At 47.6% G+C, this 17170-nt stretch overlaps 1 protein-coding gene across 3 annotated transcripts in view; it reads right to left on the bottom strand.

The window, feature by feature from the left end:
- The window catches only part of rin1b (Ras and Rab interactor 1b), a 113869-nt gene that overhangs the window by 31701 nt on the left and 64998 nt on the right, over positions 1-17170 (bottom strand). The window lies entirely within an intron of this gene.

The raw sequence follows: 17170 nt of genomic DNA, 5'->3' as shown, positions 1-17170 counted from the left end.
GGAGCGGCCCGTATTCCAAGCCCCGTATAGGTAGAGTTTCCCTCACCAGGCGAACCCCTATACCTGAGCTAATGCTCCACACGTAGTGACTCCCCCCTTCGGTCGTCCCGTCTGATGTTTCCTCACTCTTGGTCCCCCTGCTGGTGAACCTGTGAACTCCCCTCGGTGGACTACACCGCTTCTGCGCACCCCTGCTTGGGGCACCGCTTTACTCCCATGAGATCTTCCCACTGGTGATACCGTGTATTCCACGTATTATCTCCCTTCGGCAGATGTGGTCTCCGTAGCGCCCCCTCAGACGAGGTGGTAGCACTTCCCAGTGTTCCTTATGGTGCCGGGCGGCTATCTCGTCTCTAGAGTAGGAAGGCCACCGCCTGTACGGCCGTTGGTAAGAGCCTCTCGTCGTTGACACACTCAAACTGACGCCTTACTACACCACTGGAAGGTTACGATTCGCGGTAACACTCACTTTTGACTCGCCCAGGCCAGTCAGTGTCGCTCTGCTGGAAGTCGTGACGCGGCTCAGCACCATGGCATTTCGTATATGGACCCCATTCTGTCGCGACACAACGTCGAGAGACCGACATAAAGTGAACGTCTCGGTTACGGTATTAACCTCTGTTCCCTGATGGAGGGAACGAGACGTTGCGTCTTTCATGCCACAATGCTTCGCTGTCCGCTGCAGTGACCGAGAATGCCTCTCAGGTTCCTCAGCCCAAAAGGTGAATGAATGGGCATGCCATCTGCCTTTTATACCAGTATGCATGGGGCGGAGACTGGCATGACATGCCATCCGCCAAGTTCATTGACCTTTTAAAAGTACAATCAGAGATGATAGGTTCTCAAGTTCAAACCCCATTCTGTCTCAACACAACGTCTCGTTCCCTGGAGGTTACATCTATAACCGAGACGACATACTGCATGACTTCCATGCCAAAGTGAAACATTATCCCCCAACTTCAGCACAGAACAGCTGTCTTGTGAGCTCTGAAGTGGACACACTTTACCTTGACAGACCAGTCGCAAGCAGTAAAGTGCTTTTGAAGGTCATCCGAGTAATCCTAAGAAATGGGGAGAAAGAGCTTGACACATACGGCATACTCGACTACGGGTCAGAAAGGACCGTGCTACTGTTTGAAGCAGCACAGCAACTTGATCTTCAGAGAGTACCCGAAGATATAACTCTCCGTATTGTAAGACAAGACACACATATCGTTCATGGGGCGGCTGTTTCTTTCTCCGTAGCTGCTGTTGCTCAGCCAGCCAAAGCCTACACTATCGAAAGAGCTTTCACAGCCAAAGAACTGAGCCTCGCAAAACATACTTACCCGGTTAAGCTACTGCAAAGGAAATACAGACACCTTGTAGAGACTTGCCATAGGCCAAATGGTCGGAATCATTAAAAGAAGAGCCATAAACCCCCTCCACTCTCTTTTGGTCTTTTGATGTTGATATCAAGAAACCAGGACGGAGTCAGACCTGGCTCCAGGGAGGTCCTAGATTTAGGTTGGTTCTTCTCCTGAAAGTGTTGATAACCCTGTTGTTTCTCCGTGGGATATTTACGACTCCTAAGCTTCAAAGCAGAGGTGAGAAGTCTCTCGATTTATCACCTGGAACTTAACATCTGAGGCTATCCAGAGAAACTTCTCTGACAAATAGGAACTTATGTGAATAAACTGTCCTTTTCTATAAATATATCTAAATATCTAGGTTATATGTTGCCATTTTAAATAATCTGTAACTGTTAAATAGGCAAGTTTAATTCAGGCTTTGTCTGTATTCGTACATCCGAATGAATCATGACTTGATGCAATTCAAACCTAGCATATTTGATATCTAAATGTTTGTCTTAACAATTCCTCCTTGTTTATATATATTGTGTGACCAAAGAACACTTTATTTTCATTATGTTATAATTTGGACTGGTATTTTGTAAAGTTGCTAGGAGGTCATAAAGATGCAAATTAGCTGTTGAGTGGACAAAGAACATCTTCCCTGCTCAACTCTGATTGGTCGATTCAAATTCAGGTGGGCATGCCCTCTCATGAAGTTAAATAGCGAGCTTGCTCTGAAAACGCAAGCTTGGTCTTTTTGCTCTATACCTGCCCTCATCAGAAACTGGTTCGTGGCGTCTCTTTGGAGACTGCCCTTTTCCCACCACTGGGGAGGAAGATGGAACAATGGACTTATGCTGCCTCACACAACTTGATGAGCCACGCAGCTGGTCATGAGGCGCGGAACTTTCCAGCTGGACTGCATTCTGAAACCTTTTGAACAATTCCATCTCTACACGCACATACGGATATTGGTCCAGCACAGAGCTCGCAAGTATCCGATTCTATGTATAGAATAGCTGCGTTAAGTTTGTACCTCTTTGTTAAAGATGATTTTTATTGGTGTTCAGAAATCGCTGCCATGCTCTCTCTCTTCTCACGCTTTCTCTCTCCGCGCTCCCTAGCGCGTTTGTGTTTATGCGATCGTCATTATGTTTACCATGTAGAGTAGTGTCATGGTTCTGCCTCACCTAGTCTTGGATTTCCTGGTCCTGAGGCAGAGCCATGACAAAGTCTTTGGTTATGTTTGGAGAGAAACATATTATTGTCCTTTTGACAATAATATGCGTTCTCTCCAGTGTCTCGTCATTGGCCCCGCCCCTCTCGTTTCCTGTATTGTTTCCCGGCTGTGTTTGATTACCCTCACCTGCCCTGTGTCGTTATCCTTCGTTTGTCTTCCCTATTTAATGCCCTCATGTTTCTTTGTCTTGTGCTCTTGGATTACGTTTGTTGTGCTTACCTGTATTGATGGCTGCATTGCGGTCCATGTACACCATGTTCCTGTTTGCTGTGTAATCACCAGTCCTGTAGTAAGTGTTTAGTCTAGTTTTTGCCAAGTGTTGTTTAGTCCAGTTTAGTGTTTAGTGAGTCCTCGTTCTGTTCTTGTATATTGTTTTCTTGTTCCTGTGTTTTACCCCCGCGTGGGTTTTTGTTTTGTGTTTTGTTTCTTTGTTTAATAAAATCTCTGTTAACCCCTTAATCCCCGCTGCCTGCAATTGGGTTCTCTTCCTGTACACTCCGATCGTGACAAGTAGAGTTTAATAAACAACCATATATATTCACCTGTAAGGGATTTCTGTGTTCAGCTCATATACTTGGTCACTTAAACTGTGTTTGATTTACGCTACCTTTGCTCTAAATCCTGTTTGGTAAAGTCACGTTACTTATGGCTATGAGATGATGTAAAGTATATAATATCATTGATTCATTCGCTGGACGAATGCATACAAGTATTGTTATGCTTTATATTACTAATCAGAGACTGTAAAATATATTTAATAACGATTATTATACGCATTTTCCTTTGAGCTAAACTAATTGCTTAACTGAAATTGATCTTTTAAATAACTAATTTCATGGATGTGATCTTGATAGATCTGGTGGAGAATCATATTTGGTGAGCTAAGCTCATCATTATTTTAACATGCTGCTAAAACTGCTACAACCTGCAAGGTCTGCCTATCCCCCCACTGCAGCAGGCTCAACCACTCATTGGCTCAGATTACCCACATCTAATCATGGACACAGAACCTGTACGCCTCGGACTTCTTGGTGGTCCTGCTACTGTCGAAACCAGACTAGGGTGGACACTGCAGGGCCGTTCGAAGCTCCTTGTCCGACAGCTCTCTCCACAGCAGTTCTTATTCACCTCCGTTTTGTCTCCAAAAGCAGAACTTTTCAACAATGTGCAGAAGTTGTGGCAAATGGACTCCCTCCCATACAGGAGTGAAAAGCTGATGACAAGATCGAGACAAAATGCAGAGGCAGTACAAATGCTTGAAGAGAAAACCGTCAGGGTGACCGTTGGAGATTGTCAAAGGTATGCAACACCACTCCTCTGGACAATAAATCTTCCACCATTGCAAGCATCCAAAGACGCAGTAACAGTTCATTTAATAAACACAGAGACATGCCTTTTACAGAACACAGATCTTGCATCAGTGTACATTAGGGATGTAACGGTATCATCATTTCACGATACGATAGTACCTCGATATGAAGACTACGATACGATATTTATTGAATTTTGTGCAGGAAAAAAACAAAACAAATGAAGACTTGGAAAAATGTAGCATAAGTGTTTATTAAACAATGACTGAACAAAGATCACATTTATTATTTTTAGATTAGGTAATTTTAAAGTGCAAAGAACAGTAAAGTCAGTAAGAAACAGGAACTAACATAATAACATAAAAATTAATAACATAAACATTTTGAGAACATGAAACATGAAAAAATTAACATGAAAAAAGTTTGAGTTGTTTGTCAACTTTTAACAACTCACAACCAGTCAGGTACTCACCTCATTCACTGCTTCACTCACACATTCGCCGCATTCATTGCTTCACTCACCGCATTCACTGCTTCACTCGCCTCACTCACTGCAATTTTTTTTTGCTCGTCGTATCTTCATGAAACGTTTCGGGGTGATGATTTAACAAATAGCCCGAATTGTACTTCACCGCAGTCTGGCAGTGTCTGCATATTGTTTTTTGTCTGTCCGTCACCTTTTCTCCTTTCTCGTTTCTTGTCACGGGAAAACCGAAATGCTTCCACACATCCGATTTATAATTCGCTTTAGCTTCAACAATTTGTAAATCCGTTTCTATGCCAGTAGCGGCATCCGCCATTTTCGCTCAACTTGATCTGTAGCGGGCGGCAGCACAGCGCAGAGGATGATGGGCACGCATGGGTTGATGGGAATTGTAGTTCCCGCTTCCCTCAACTCGCTCCATTCGGCTGAAAAAACTACACTTTGCCTGGAAGATCTATCGTCATGCGACCACTATAATATGGAAAAAAAATGCTATCTCGATACTTCGATATTTACAATATCGTTACATCCCTAGTGTACATTAATGAAGTGCAGAAACTTGAGAATGCAGGCTAAATCTCTATGCTGACACCAGAGGAAATGGAGAAAAGCCATTCTGCGTGGTACATACCAGATCACATTGTTCACCACAATGAAAAGCCCAGAATTGTCTTCAACTGCTCGTTTAAACACAAAGGAACAAGTCTGAACTACCATCTCCTCTCTGGCCCAACACTCGGACCAACCCTCTTAGGAGTACTTCTGCGCTTCAGAGAAAACATGGTTACTATCAGCAGCGATGTAAAGGAATGTTCCACCAGGTGCGCCAATGCCAATACAGTAACGTTTCAATGGCTGTACACTCATCTTCTGCGAAGTACAATTATCTTAGGGGAAACAATTCCTTCTGTTCCATGCAGTCGCTCTAATCAACCCGAATTCGATGCCTCATTACATATACTTACCCAATTATCCTTTATAAACTGAGTTTCTTTTGTTTCAACCTCCGAACACGCTGTTAAAGCAAAGCTGAGTGAGTACAATCTTTCTACGTAAAAAACATATTAAGCTTTATCCTCTGTCACCTTGCGTTGACACTGCTGCACTCAAGCTTTAGATATTGCTGGCCAGCACGAGTGCACTTCTTCGGCGCCTGTGCCGTTCAGCGAACGTCAGTTTGCGTAAGATTTCCACACAGTGTGCTTTCATACAGACGTTACATCTAAGTAAATGTAAACAGCAGAATGTAGCAGTAGCCTATATCTGACCAGTGCTTTAAGCGCATTATCTCATTTGTCTCTTGTCTGCACAACCCGATCACAACTGCATCTCGTTTATCACCCCGAGACGTAAAATTATAACTCTGTGATGTAAACTGTGTTTGACACATAAAGACGCGCACAGAAATGTGAAGATATAACAGTATTTGTTGCATTTTCGAGAACGTTGGGTGACATTCTCACTCTCCGTGTCTCTTTGCTCGTGGATACAGTCAGGTACTACGCACACGCTGGTTGCACTCCACCTGCAAGCCCAGGTACCACCTACACAAGAATTACAGCATCAGACGCATTTGGCATACATTTCCCCGAAACACTTCAGCTAACTCAAAGTAGTTGAATTTAACAAGGCTTCTGGGTGGCATTCGTGTTTCGTTCCTTAACGGACCGCCTGGAAACATCACAAGCCGTTTCAACTGAATTAAAAAGCGTTCATATCAGTGACAATACGTATTCATCACGATCGACTTGAACATTGCATACTTTTAAGAATCAAACGTTATGACATAAACTCACAATGGTTGTGTAAACCTTTAAAGCCCTAGTGAACGCACAACAGTCTATTATTGCAGTGACATTTCTATGTTCATAAACATTTTGCTTACAAGTTCCCAGATCTTCAGCATAAAAGTGTCGGCCACAGGAGATCACATTTCATCACAACCACGTCCCGAACAAACCCTCCCTCCTGCCCTCACGAGAAGGGCCTTTGGCCAGGCTGCAGTAGAGGGCCCCCAGCAAGCAAGGGCCGCACCTCAGACTCCAACTCTGCTAGCCACACGACTGCTTCTCCACTCAGCCAAGCCCCGACTGCAAGTTTCCCAGTGCCATGCTGGCCCAAACCACCACAAGCTGCCTCAGCAGTGCGAGCACGCCTCCGCTGGTGGCACAGACCTATCTTAGCTCTTCCTCTTTTTCCTCTGCCCCGTCCATGGCCTGCTGCCCCTCCGTCGAACTCTAGCGCGAAGCTGACTCCGCTAGCGGCGCAGGCCCTGGCCGCCTCCCTTCCTGTCTTTCCATCTGTCTTTGCTGCAGGAGCCGACCCGAGCGAGAGGCTGCCTCCGCTAGCGGGCCAGGCCCCGGCAACTTCTAACATAATTTTCCCACCTGTCTTCGCCCAAGGATACACCCAAACCGTGAGGCTGCCTCCGCTAAGGGCTCCGACGGCTCCTATCTCTCACCTCCCTCTCCCTCAGGCCCGCCACCCCTTCACGCTGGCAACCGCTACGTAGATGCCCCTACCACCCAACGCCTTGGCTCTGGAACCTCCCCCCGTCATCAACAGCATCCGGAACCAGATCCTCGCAGAGATTCAGGCAACTGGCGCCAAAGGCAGACTTTCACCCAACCCCGGTTCCTACTTATTCGGCACTCATATTCCAATAAATCATCCACTAACAGCTCTCAGAGATGCCTCACTTGATTTAATCCTCCAAGCAGTTTTCCCAAGAACTCTCCAAACCTACCTAACTGCCCTTCACCGACTTTTCCCTACTCCCCATACCTTCCTTCATCTCCTACCTCAACATGGCTCCATTAAAGGATACCTGAGTGGAATTAACTTTTTTTTCACAAACTCATTTTGGATTCCTCTCCCCAGCCATAACCTACTCCCAGACATCCATGATCATCAAAGGCATTGCAACCGTCTAGATCCCAGGCAAACCATCACTTTGGAAGTTCTGTCCAAATGCATATCCACCCTCCGCAAAGGCTACAACTCCGCCCACACAGCACACACGCTAGACGCCATGTTCGTCCTAGCCTTTTTCAGTTTTCCTGCGACGCTCACCACCACTGCCAAATTAAACTCCAACCTCCACCCAACATTCTCTGATTTATCCATATTAGACTCAGAATCCATTTCATATTTCATCAAACAAAGCAAGACAGACCAAATGAGAAAAGGACACCACATTTACATCTTCAATATCCCGACCCCCATCCAACCACAGCAAGTTCTTTCAGCAGACCTGCATTTCCGACGTCCTCAGGTTAAATTTCCCTCTGACCCACTTTTCGTGGACGATTCCAATCACCCGGTAACCCGTTTTTGGTTCCAGAAACACCTTAAACATGTTTTACAGCTTTCTGGATTCCCCTCTAACAATTTTTCTAGCCACTCATTCCACATAGGAGCAGCAACCACAGCCACCCAGAAAGGCCTCTCTGATTCCCAGATCCAAACCCTGGGTCGCTGGTCTTCTGAGGCTTTCAAAAGCTACATCACGTCAGATCTATCCTTCATCAAAGAAGCCCATCGGACCCTCACAGCCCGATCCATACAGTAACTATATGCACCCTTGTTTTAGCAGACACAACTCCCACACGAAGCCAGTATCGCCGCAGCGACCGCCCCCGCAGGGGCCCGTGCTTCCAACCCATGCTTTGCCACAGCAAACACAACTCCCACACGAAGCCAGTATCGCCGCAGCGACCGCCCCCACAGGGACCCGTGCTTCCAACCCATGCTCAGCCACAGCATACTCAACTCCCACACGAAGCCAGTATCGCCGTAGCGACCGCCCCCGCAGGGGCCCGTGCTTCCAACTCATGCCCTGCCACAGCAAACACAACTCCCACACGAAGCCAGTATCGCCGCAGCGACCGCCCCCACAGGGACCCGTGCTTCCAACCCATGCTCAGCCACAGCATACTCAACTCCCACACGAAGCCAGTATCGCCGTAGCGACCGCCCCCGCAGGGGCCCGTGCTTCCAACTCATGCCCTGCCACAGCAAACACAACTCCCACACGAAGCCAGTATCGCCGCAGCGACCGCCCCCGCAGGGGCCCGTGCTTTCAACTCATGCCCTGCCGCAGCAAACACAACTCCCACATGAAGCCAGTATCGCCGCAGCGACCGCCCCCACAGGGGCCCGTGCTTCTTTCATCACTCTGCCGCAGCAGATGCTTTTGTCCACAAGGGGAGCCAGGGGCAGTCGTGGCCTAATGGGTATGGTTCACCACAATTGACTTATAGGTCACTTTCCCTTTATAAATCGAAGCCAGTATCGCCGCAGCGACTGCCCCCGCAGGGGCCCGTGCTTCTTCCACTGCTCTGCCGCAGCAGACACTTTTCTAACTCGAAGCCAGTATCGCCGCAGCAACCGCCCCCGCAGGGGCCCTTGCTTCCTTCACCACTCTGCCGCAGCAGACACTTTTCTAACTCGAAGCCAGTATCGCCGCAGCGACCACCCCCGCAGGCACCCGTGCTTCCTTCACTACTCTGCCGCAGCAGACACTTTTCTAACTCGAAGCCAGTATCGCCGCAGCGACCGCCCCCACAGGGGCCCGTGATTCTTTCACTGCTCTGCCGCAGCAGACACTTTTCTAACTCGAAGCCAGTATCGCCGCAGCGACCGCCCCCGCAGGGGCCCGTGCTTCCTTCACTACTCTGCCACAGCAGACACTTTTCTAACTCGAAGCCAGCATCGCCGCAGGGGTCCGTGCTTCTTTCCCTGCTCTGCCGCAGCAGACACTTTTCTAAACTCGAAGCTAGTATCGCCACAGCGACCACCCCCGCAGGGGCCCGTGCTTCCTTCACCGCTCTGCTGCAGCGGAGACCACCTTCTCCCAACTGCCGCAGCAGCGCCGCTCCCGCAGGAGCCCTTCAATCTTTTCCCACTATCGCAGAGTTGCTGCACTCACAGAAGCCCGGTCCTCTTCTTCGAGGCCCCCACAGCTTCTACTTCCCTCACTTCTTAGAACCCCCTTTACTACTTTCACTGACGCAGCAGTGCCGCTTCCGCAGAAGCCTGTTATTTGCCTATTTTCCATTTTTTCATACGGCCAGAGCAGTGCCTACTCCCCGAGAGCCTCTCGGCCCCTTTTTCTTCCAGCTCACTAACTCCTACCAGAACACGCACGAGCAACCTCTTTTCCAAGCTAGGCCAGCACCTCGCATTATCAAGCCAGTTTTTGGGGAATACGTTGCTCCGGCGGCTGTCCTGCACATTTGCTTTCTTTGGGGATAGCCCGGGTCAGGGCTCACTCCGGGCCCGGGACCCTTTCCCAGGTCAAGGGGCAGGCGTTCCGAGCTCGGGAGTATCCGAGCCCGGGACAGCACGCCAAATACGCATACTATCCGTCCTACATTAATTATTTGTGAGGAGAACTCGTGAAGCAATAACAATGTTCTATCACGTAATTTTATTTTTCCTCCTTGCTGAAAGGGATATTAGGCCAGGCAGTGGAACTGAAATTCAAAATACCACAAGATAGACACAGCTCTCTCTCCTAGCCCGAGATGTTTCTTAAGAAAATCTCTCAACGCTGAGGAATATGAAGAGGTTATCAACACTCTGGCAGCAATGACAGAGAGAGTAGGGATAGAGGAGGGAACCAGTGTCCAACAGGGTAAATCATAGCATTAGTACTAAGAAGTTAGAACAGACAGTGCACTCTATGGAAATTTCTAATATAAGTACAAAATATTATCTTGCTTATCAAAAGCCACACAGTGCACTGTGCACACACAGTTGTTGTACCATAACAATTTGTCTTTTTTCTCAGAAGATCCACCAGTAGTGGCCACAGGCACAGAGGTAAACAGTTTCTTCTCAAGCTGTGTGCAGGTGGAGGAGAGGGAGGACAGTAGTAACACTGAGTCATGGAGTTGGTGCTGAAATATATGAACGAGCTTACCAATATGACCGCCCAGTCCCTTCTCAACTTCTGGCAGAATATGTCAGGTGAGCTGGTGCCAGTTGCCAGGAAGCTGCTGGCAATCCCAGCAACAAGTACACCTTCAGAGAGGAGCTTCAATGTTGCTGGAAGATTAATTGAGGAGAGGCACCCCAGCCTCAGTAGGACTCCAAGCTTGCTTTCGGTTCAATAAAATAACATAAACTTAGGTTTAAACTTGGGTTTTAAACATTTTGGGTTTTAATCAACTAAGGAGGGCATGTTGTGAGCGATCTGTAGTGTATTTTTAATGTGTTGATGCTCTCTTGTTCATTCATAGCAACAGTGGGACTCCATCCTAATGGAAACTCAGTTCACGAGTTCACCTGCGCAGATAACAGCGATGTTGCAGGGATGATAATGATAGATTGTGGGTATGAAGGTTTATGTGTATTTGGCGTGCTGTCCAGGGAGCAGGCTCTGAGCTCACCGGATCTATCCGAACCCAGAGCACTCTACCCTGGCCAGGGCTTGTTGATTGTTGAGGAGGTTGCTGTGGCAGTGAGGTGTCCTGCTGGGGATATGACGGCTGAGGTGGTGGAGGTTTGAGCCTGTGTGGGGCGGAGGAGGAGTTTTTTAGATGGTAATGAGGGATCGATGGGCTTCCCTGATGAGGGAGCGATGGGCTTCCCTGATGAGGGAGCGGTCTGACTGGATGTAGCTCTTAAAAGCTTCTGATGACCAGCGGCTGAGTGCTTGTATTTGAGACTAGGAGAGGCCTTTTTAAGCGGCTGTGGTTGCTGCACCTATGCGGAAGGAGTGACCCGAAAAGTGGTCTGGTGGGATGCCGGATTGGAGCAGGACGGCTTTGAGCTGCTTTTGGAACCAGAAGCGTGTGACCGGGCGGTTAGAGTCGTCGACGAAGAGAGGATCTGATGCGGCTTTCGTCTGAGGTTTCCTGAAGTGACGGTAGGCTAGGAGGCTTTGGTAAGGTTGAATCGGTGACTGGAGGTTGAAAATGTAGACGAAATGGCCTCTCCTGGTTTGGTCCATCTTGCTTTGCTTAATGAAGTATGACATGGTCTCTGAATCGAGTACTGATAGGTTGGATATAGTTGGGTGGACTAGGGGGTTAAAGGTGGCTGTGGTGGAGATTTCCGAGCATCTTAGAAAATCGAAGAAGGCCAGGATGAACATGGCATCGAGTGTTCGGACGATGTGCGTGGAGTGATATCCTTTGCGGAGGGTAGAGATGCAATTGGTGAGTATTTCCAAGGTTATGGGTTGCCTGGCGTCTGGACGGGCGGGCTGGGTTCTCTGGATGCCCTTGATGATCATAGATGTTTGTGAGCTTGCTATGGCTGGTGATGGAGAGTTGATGGAGAAATGGACTCTGCTCAGGTAACCTTTAATTGAGCTGGCCTTAAGGTTTTTTGAAATGTTGAGGAAGGAGAAAAATGAGGTTATGGTGAGGAGAGAAAAACCGGGAAAGGGAATGTTGAACACCTGGTGAAAGGACCTGAAGCTTTTCAATGCGGTGAGATATGATTGGAGTGTCCTAGGGGAGATGGCTTGAATGATGGAGTTGAGAGAGGCATCAAGGAGGGTTTTCAGGGGGTAGTTTATTGGAAGATCAGCTCTGAATAGGTACCGGTGTTGGCAGGGGGTCCGCTTCGGGCGCCAGCAGCTTGAACTTCTGGAAAGCAAAACGGGAAAGGGTGTCAGCAATCAGATTTTTTGATCCTGGAATGTGTTTGGCTGTTAAAATGAACTGGTCGCAGACTGAGATCCAGATGAGATGTCTGAGGAACGGAATTAAGGTGGGGGAGTGAGAGGGGCCTTTGTTGATGCAATGCATGGTTGCCTCGTTGTCACAATGTACGATTATACTGGAAGCTGACCACTCTTTTCCCCATAGGGATGCCGCGACGACCAGTGGGTACAGCTCGAAAAGTGCTGAAGATGCGAGAGCCTGCGGAAGTTCTGAGAGCTGAGGGGGCCAGGTGGATGCAAACCAACGACCTTGGTAAAAACCTCCGAAACCGACGGAGGGGGCGGCGTCTGTGAACAGGCGAATATCGACGGGGGAGGAGACCATGTCACTGTAGAAGATGACAAGCCGTTCCATTGTCTAAGGAATTTTATCCATAAACTCAGTTCATTACGGCAGGAGCAGGATAGGGATATCGTGTCCTCTAGGGCTTGGGCGGATGACGCGAGTGAGAGGAGGAGTGAAACGAACAGGCAGTCTTGCGGGATTATGCGCATCACGAAATTCAGATGGCCGAGAACGGACAGGAGCTCACGTTTGGGTCAGCGGGGATTGGTTATTAGGGAGGAAGCGATCACGATCGTTCTGTCGATTTTTTCCTTTGGCAGAGAAGCCTGGAATTTGAGCGAGTCTAAGTTGATGCTGAGAAATTCTATGGATGTGCTCGGTCCTGAAGTTTTGTCTGGGGCGAGGGGGACGCCAAGCTTCCTAAAGACCTGTTAGACTGTTGCTAGATGCGTGGCTGGAGGGAGGCGAGATGATTAAAAAATCTTCTAGTAGTTGGATGAGTTAGGGGATCGCATAATTGTTAGAGACAATCCAGCAAATTGCCTCTGATAACATGTCGAAAATGTTTGGGCTGCTTCTGCAACCGAAAGTGAGGCAGATGGAAAACTAAAATGTATTGCGCCATCGTATGCCGAATAAATGCCAGAAGTCTGGGTGGATTGGCATGACTTTAAACGCGGAGGTGATGTCGACTTTGGCTAGCCAAGCGCCTCGACCTGCGTTTTTAATTAGAGTGATGGCTTGATCGATGTTGTGGTGGTGCAGGGAAAATTCTTTGAGCGGAATGAGGCTGTTAATGCTTGGAAAGGAAGAGCCATGTGGTGACGAGAGATCGAATATTAAACGTTTTTTGCCTGAGAATTTCCGTGTAGCTACACCGATAGGGCTGATGCGAAATGCGGTGAATGGGGGAGCCTCGAAGGGGCAGATAATAAAATTGGCATCAATCTCTTTTTTAATGAGGAGATCGACTGACTCTGGTTCATCGAGCGCAGACTGGAGGTTGGGGCCGATTAGGCTGTGCGAGGGGAGACTGATAATGCCGGGGTCGAAGCCGTTCGAGAGACCGGTCAGGAGATAATCAGTGAACTGAGTGTCGGGGTGCGAAGACAATTCGAATGACAAACAAGAAACGTTCACAGGAGTCGAAAGGTAATTTTTATGGTTTTTATTTGAGGATTGCAAGACTTGGTAGACAATTCGGGTGTGGGCGCCGCTGTAGAAGCTGCACACATGCAGGAAGCGGCAGCACTGTCTGGTGCAATTTCCTTGGTTATTACAGACCTATAGAGCGCAGGATTTTGCAGAGTTGTGCGAGGTTGGGTGGGCTGGGCAGTTTGGCAGGCGCGGAACGGAGGAAGTGGACTGGTGAGGCGAAGTAGGGCGTGGGGGAATAGATGGAGTGACTAGGGGGCATTCAAGGGTGCTGTGGGCTACTGAGCGACAGACCGCGCATGAGATATTGTGGACGCCCAGGAAAACCATGTTATGCAGCTCAGTGTCCAGTGCTCCCCAGTAGGGGCACTGCTTCCACTGAGCCACGCGAATGGCGCACTTGGCAGAAAAAAACTTGTGGTACGTGTAGAAGTGCAAACCCCCATAGGAGAGAGCAAGCTCTGCCACAATGGCGAGGTAATCGCCTAGCTCGCGTCTCCTATGAGGGAAAACAGTGCAAATAACATCAGTGTAACGGGAGAAGGCGATGGTGAATTCGAGGAATGAAAGCGTGCGGAAGTGGTTGGGTGACGTGTTTTTTAAAGTAAGTGATAGGTCGCCGTAGGTGATCTGCCAATCGGTTAACGGGGTTGATAGAGGTTAGAGGAGTAAAAAAAGATCTGTATCCGCACCTGCCAGATTCTGGGATCTGATGGTTCCTGAGACGGGAGGCGGTTCAGTAGCCGGTGCGTTGGCTGGCACGGGCATCGCTGATGCTGTGGCCAATGAGAATTGCGGTCAGGCCTGTGGAAGAGAGAGAAGGGAGGGAATGGAGGCAGTTTGAGCGGCCAGCGCTCAAACGGCCTCGCGCTAGCAGCGGCTTCTGAAGTGGCTGTGTAAGGTCTGGGGACCGGCGTCTGAGTTGCTAGTGGAGGCAGTCTCATGCTAGTGGTCAACAGAGGCCGCGGGCCAAGAGCCTGGGGCGGGGAAGGGGTATGAGTGAGCCAGGGCTCCGGGTGGTAGCAAGCTGCTGGAATCTCTCGACTGGGTGGTCCATGGCGTCCGGGGAATCCGTGGCGCTACCCATACTAGCTGATGGCTTGCTGCGTCGGCTTGCCAGTGGAAGGCTGCGTCGAGCCGTGGGGGCGGATTGCCCTGGCTGGGAAAATGGAGAACCGCGAGCCGGGCCTGTCTTGGTGGCTTTCGACGGAGCAGACATCGGTGAGGTGGCATCAACCTGGGACGAGACGTAGAGGCCATATAGTTCCGCCTTGGTCATTCGCCTGGCGAAAGGGACGTCCTCGTTGGAAAGGGCCAGTCGTAGGCCCTGGACAGTCCATTTCTGGATGATGGGGATCATGTGATGTGCTGAGGCGTAAGAAGACACCGAAGAAGGAGGTGGAAACCTTTCTGGAAGAGGTGATGGTGTACCCTCTCATGCTTTTGCTGCGCGAGGTGCAGATTGGCGAGGAATGATGCGACGCGCTCGGCGGCGCGGAAAGATTGGGGTTGACAGAACTTTTGTTGACAACGGGAGTCTCGGACATGGTGTCGAACGAATTGTCGATGCTGATCTGAAGAGATTTTTTTTCCTATTTATAAGAGAGCTTGCTTGAGCTGATAGGGTAGATGCGGTGATTGCTGATGGTAGACCAGCCGGGCTGATTATATGCTCCGGCTCCTCCCGAACTTTGTTAATTAAACATCATTTAAATTTGTTTACTGTGAAGATGACAGTCAGGTCGTGCATTAAGCTGACATTCAGTTCAATAAAATAACAAACTACATTATGGATTTTTAAGGAGGGCATGCTGTGAGTGATCTGTACTGTATTTTTATGTGTTGACACTCTCTTGTTCTTTCATAGCAAGAGTGAGACTCCATCCTCATGGAAACTCATTGAAATTTGTGCATTGTTAAGCTGACATTCAGGTTGTGCATTAAACTGACATTCAGTTCAATAAAATAACAAACTACATTTTGGATTTTTATTCATCTAAGGTGTGCATGCTGTGTGTGATCTGTACTGTATTTTTTACTGTAATTGACAGATTTCGGCCAAATAAAATGGGAGTGGGAGTCATTCTTCTGGGATTGGGACTGGATGGGATTTTTCCCTAGTTTTTTTGCGGGATTGTGATGGGACTGGAATTGTTTTTTGGGAGTGGTTTGAAAATCCACTCCCGTGTCACTCTCTAGTTCAGACATGTACCAAGGCTAATAAGCTCGTCAGAAGTTATGTTGATCGTCGCTATTATCTAGTTCAATTTCTAACGTTGTTTGTGTGTACATCTAAAAAGTAAGTTGCTAAATACTTCCTTAATCTCTTAGTTGTTAGATTTGACACCTGCGGTGTTATTTGTGCTACTAAATGTCTGTTTATCCTCTGAAGTATGATTCGGTGCACACAGAATCTCAATTGCCTGCTAATACCACATTAAACACGCTAGATAAGATTTTGATTGCAATTGTTCTGAATATTACGTGGAAATATTTAATTCTGCTTTTTGGTTAGTTGGTGAATATTTAAGTGAATATTTATACATCTGAGGTCATTTACATCCGTTGTAATTATGTACAGACTATTGCTATTGCACTATTATTTATGTTGTTAACATCATTGTACATTGTTTATGTAGTTATTAATGTTTCTCATCATGCTTGTACTTATACTTAGTTTCATTATTATTCATTTGCAGAACCACACATGTATGTATCTATTGGAAAGAGTAAAGACGTTTATTATGGACATGGACCGAGTGATTTATTGTTCTGCCTGAACATTCTGCAGCGGTTGCCACCCAGTTTAAAACGGCACCTTATCACTTTCATACAATGTGTCTGGTCGTAGTGGTGCAGTAAATCACTTTTCTGGAGAACTGTTAATAAGTATGTTGAGTAGCACAAACACACATTCCTGCATGCCGGCATTGTTGTTTGGGTTATACTAGCGCATGCATTTAAACTAATCACGTATTATGCATGCTGTGATCACAGTTTTTAAAGAATTGCGTTCTCGCAGTTTACACAAGAGACGACAATGGCGTCAATTTCAAGAACTTGCACTTTGAGACATGTTTTCAAATGTTTCCTCAAAATGTCATTGTCGTGTTAACGCACAAATGAAAGCTGTTCTTAGTTGAAATTTGCCATAGTGTAAATGGCCTCTTAGGAAAAAAGGTTGACTTTTTTTTTTAGAAAAGTTTATGATATGTATGACATGAAATTACATTTAGAATTGCTAAACTTGAGACTTCAAAACGGCCATGCGCACTGGACGAAAAGCACAGGACCTCTATTTTTATTCTGTTTTGGTTAAAAATGTGTGGCTCTTATACGTTAATAGGCAGTGCACAGCTGATGCACACAGACATGGATTTCTTTGCACACTCGGTTAATGTGCGAATGTGCTGCTGTTACAAATATGATTTGGTTACTACATTGCATATAGACCCGTTTTTCTACGATTATCAAGGTAAATGACTACTTTGATAAAAAAGTAAATTGTTAAAACATAAAAAACATAAAACTTGAGAACAATACTGGGGCATGACAGAGTGCTGCTTCTTAACACCAAAAGAGCCGCACACTGACACGGAGCAGAGCGAGACCGTCAGCCAATGAGGCACAGCTCATGTTAAACCCTGACCACCGAGCCCCCCCCCCCCCCCCCCCCCCCCCCC

Source organism: Triplophysa rosa, linkage group LG1 (assembly GCF_024868665.1).
Source record: "Triplophysa rosa linkage group LG1, Trosa_1v2, whole genome shotgun sequence".
NCBI classification, from domain to species: domain Eukaryota; kingdom Metazoa; phylum Chordata; class Actinopteri; order Cypriniformes; family Nemacheilidae; genus Triplophysa; species Triplophysa rosa.
This window is presented reverse-complemented; position numbering and strand designations above follow the sequence as displayed.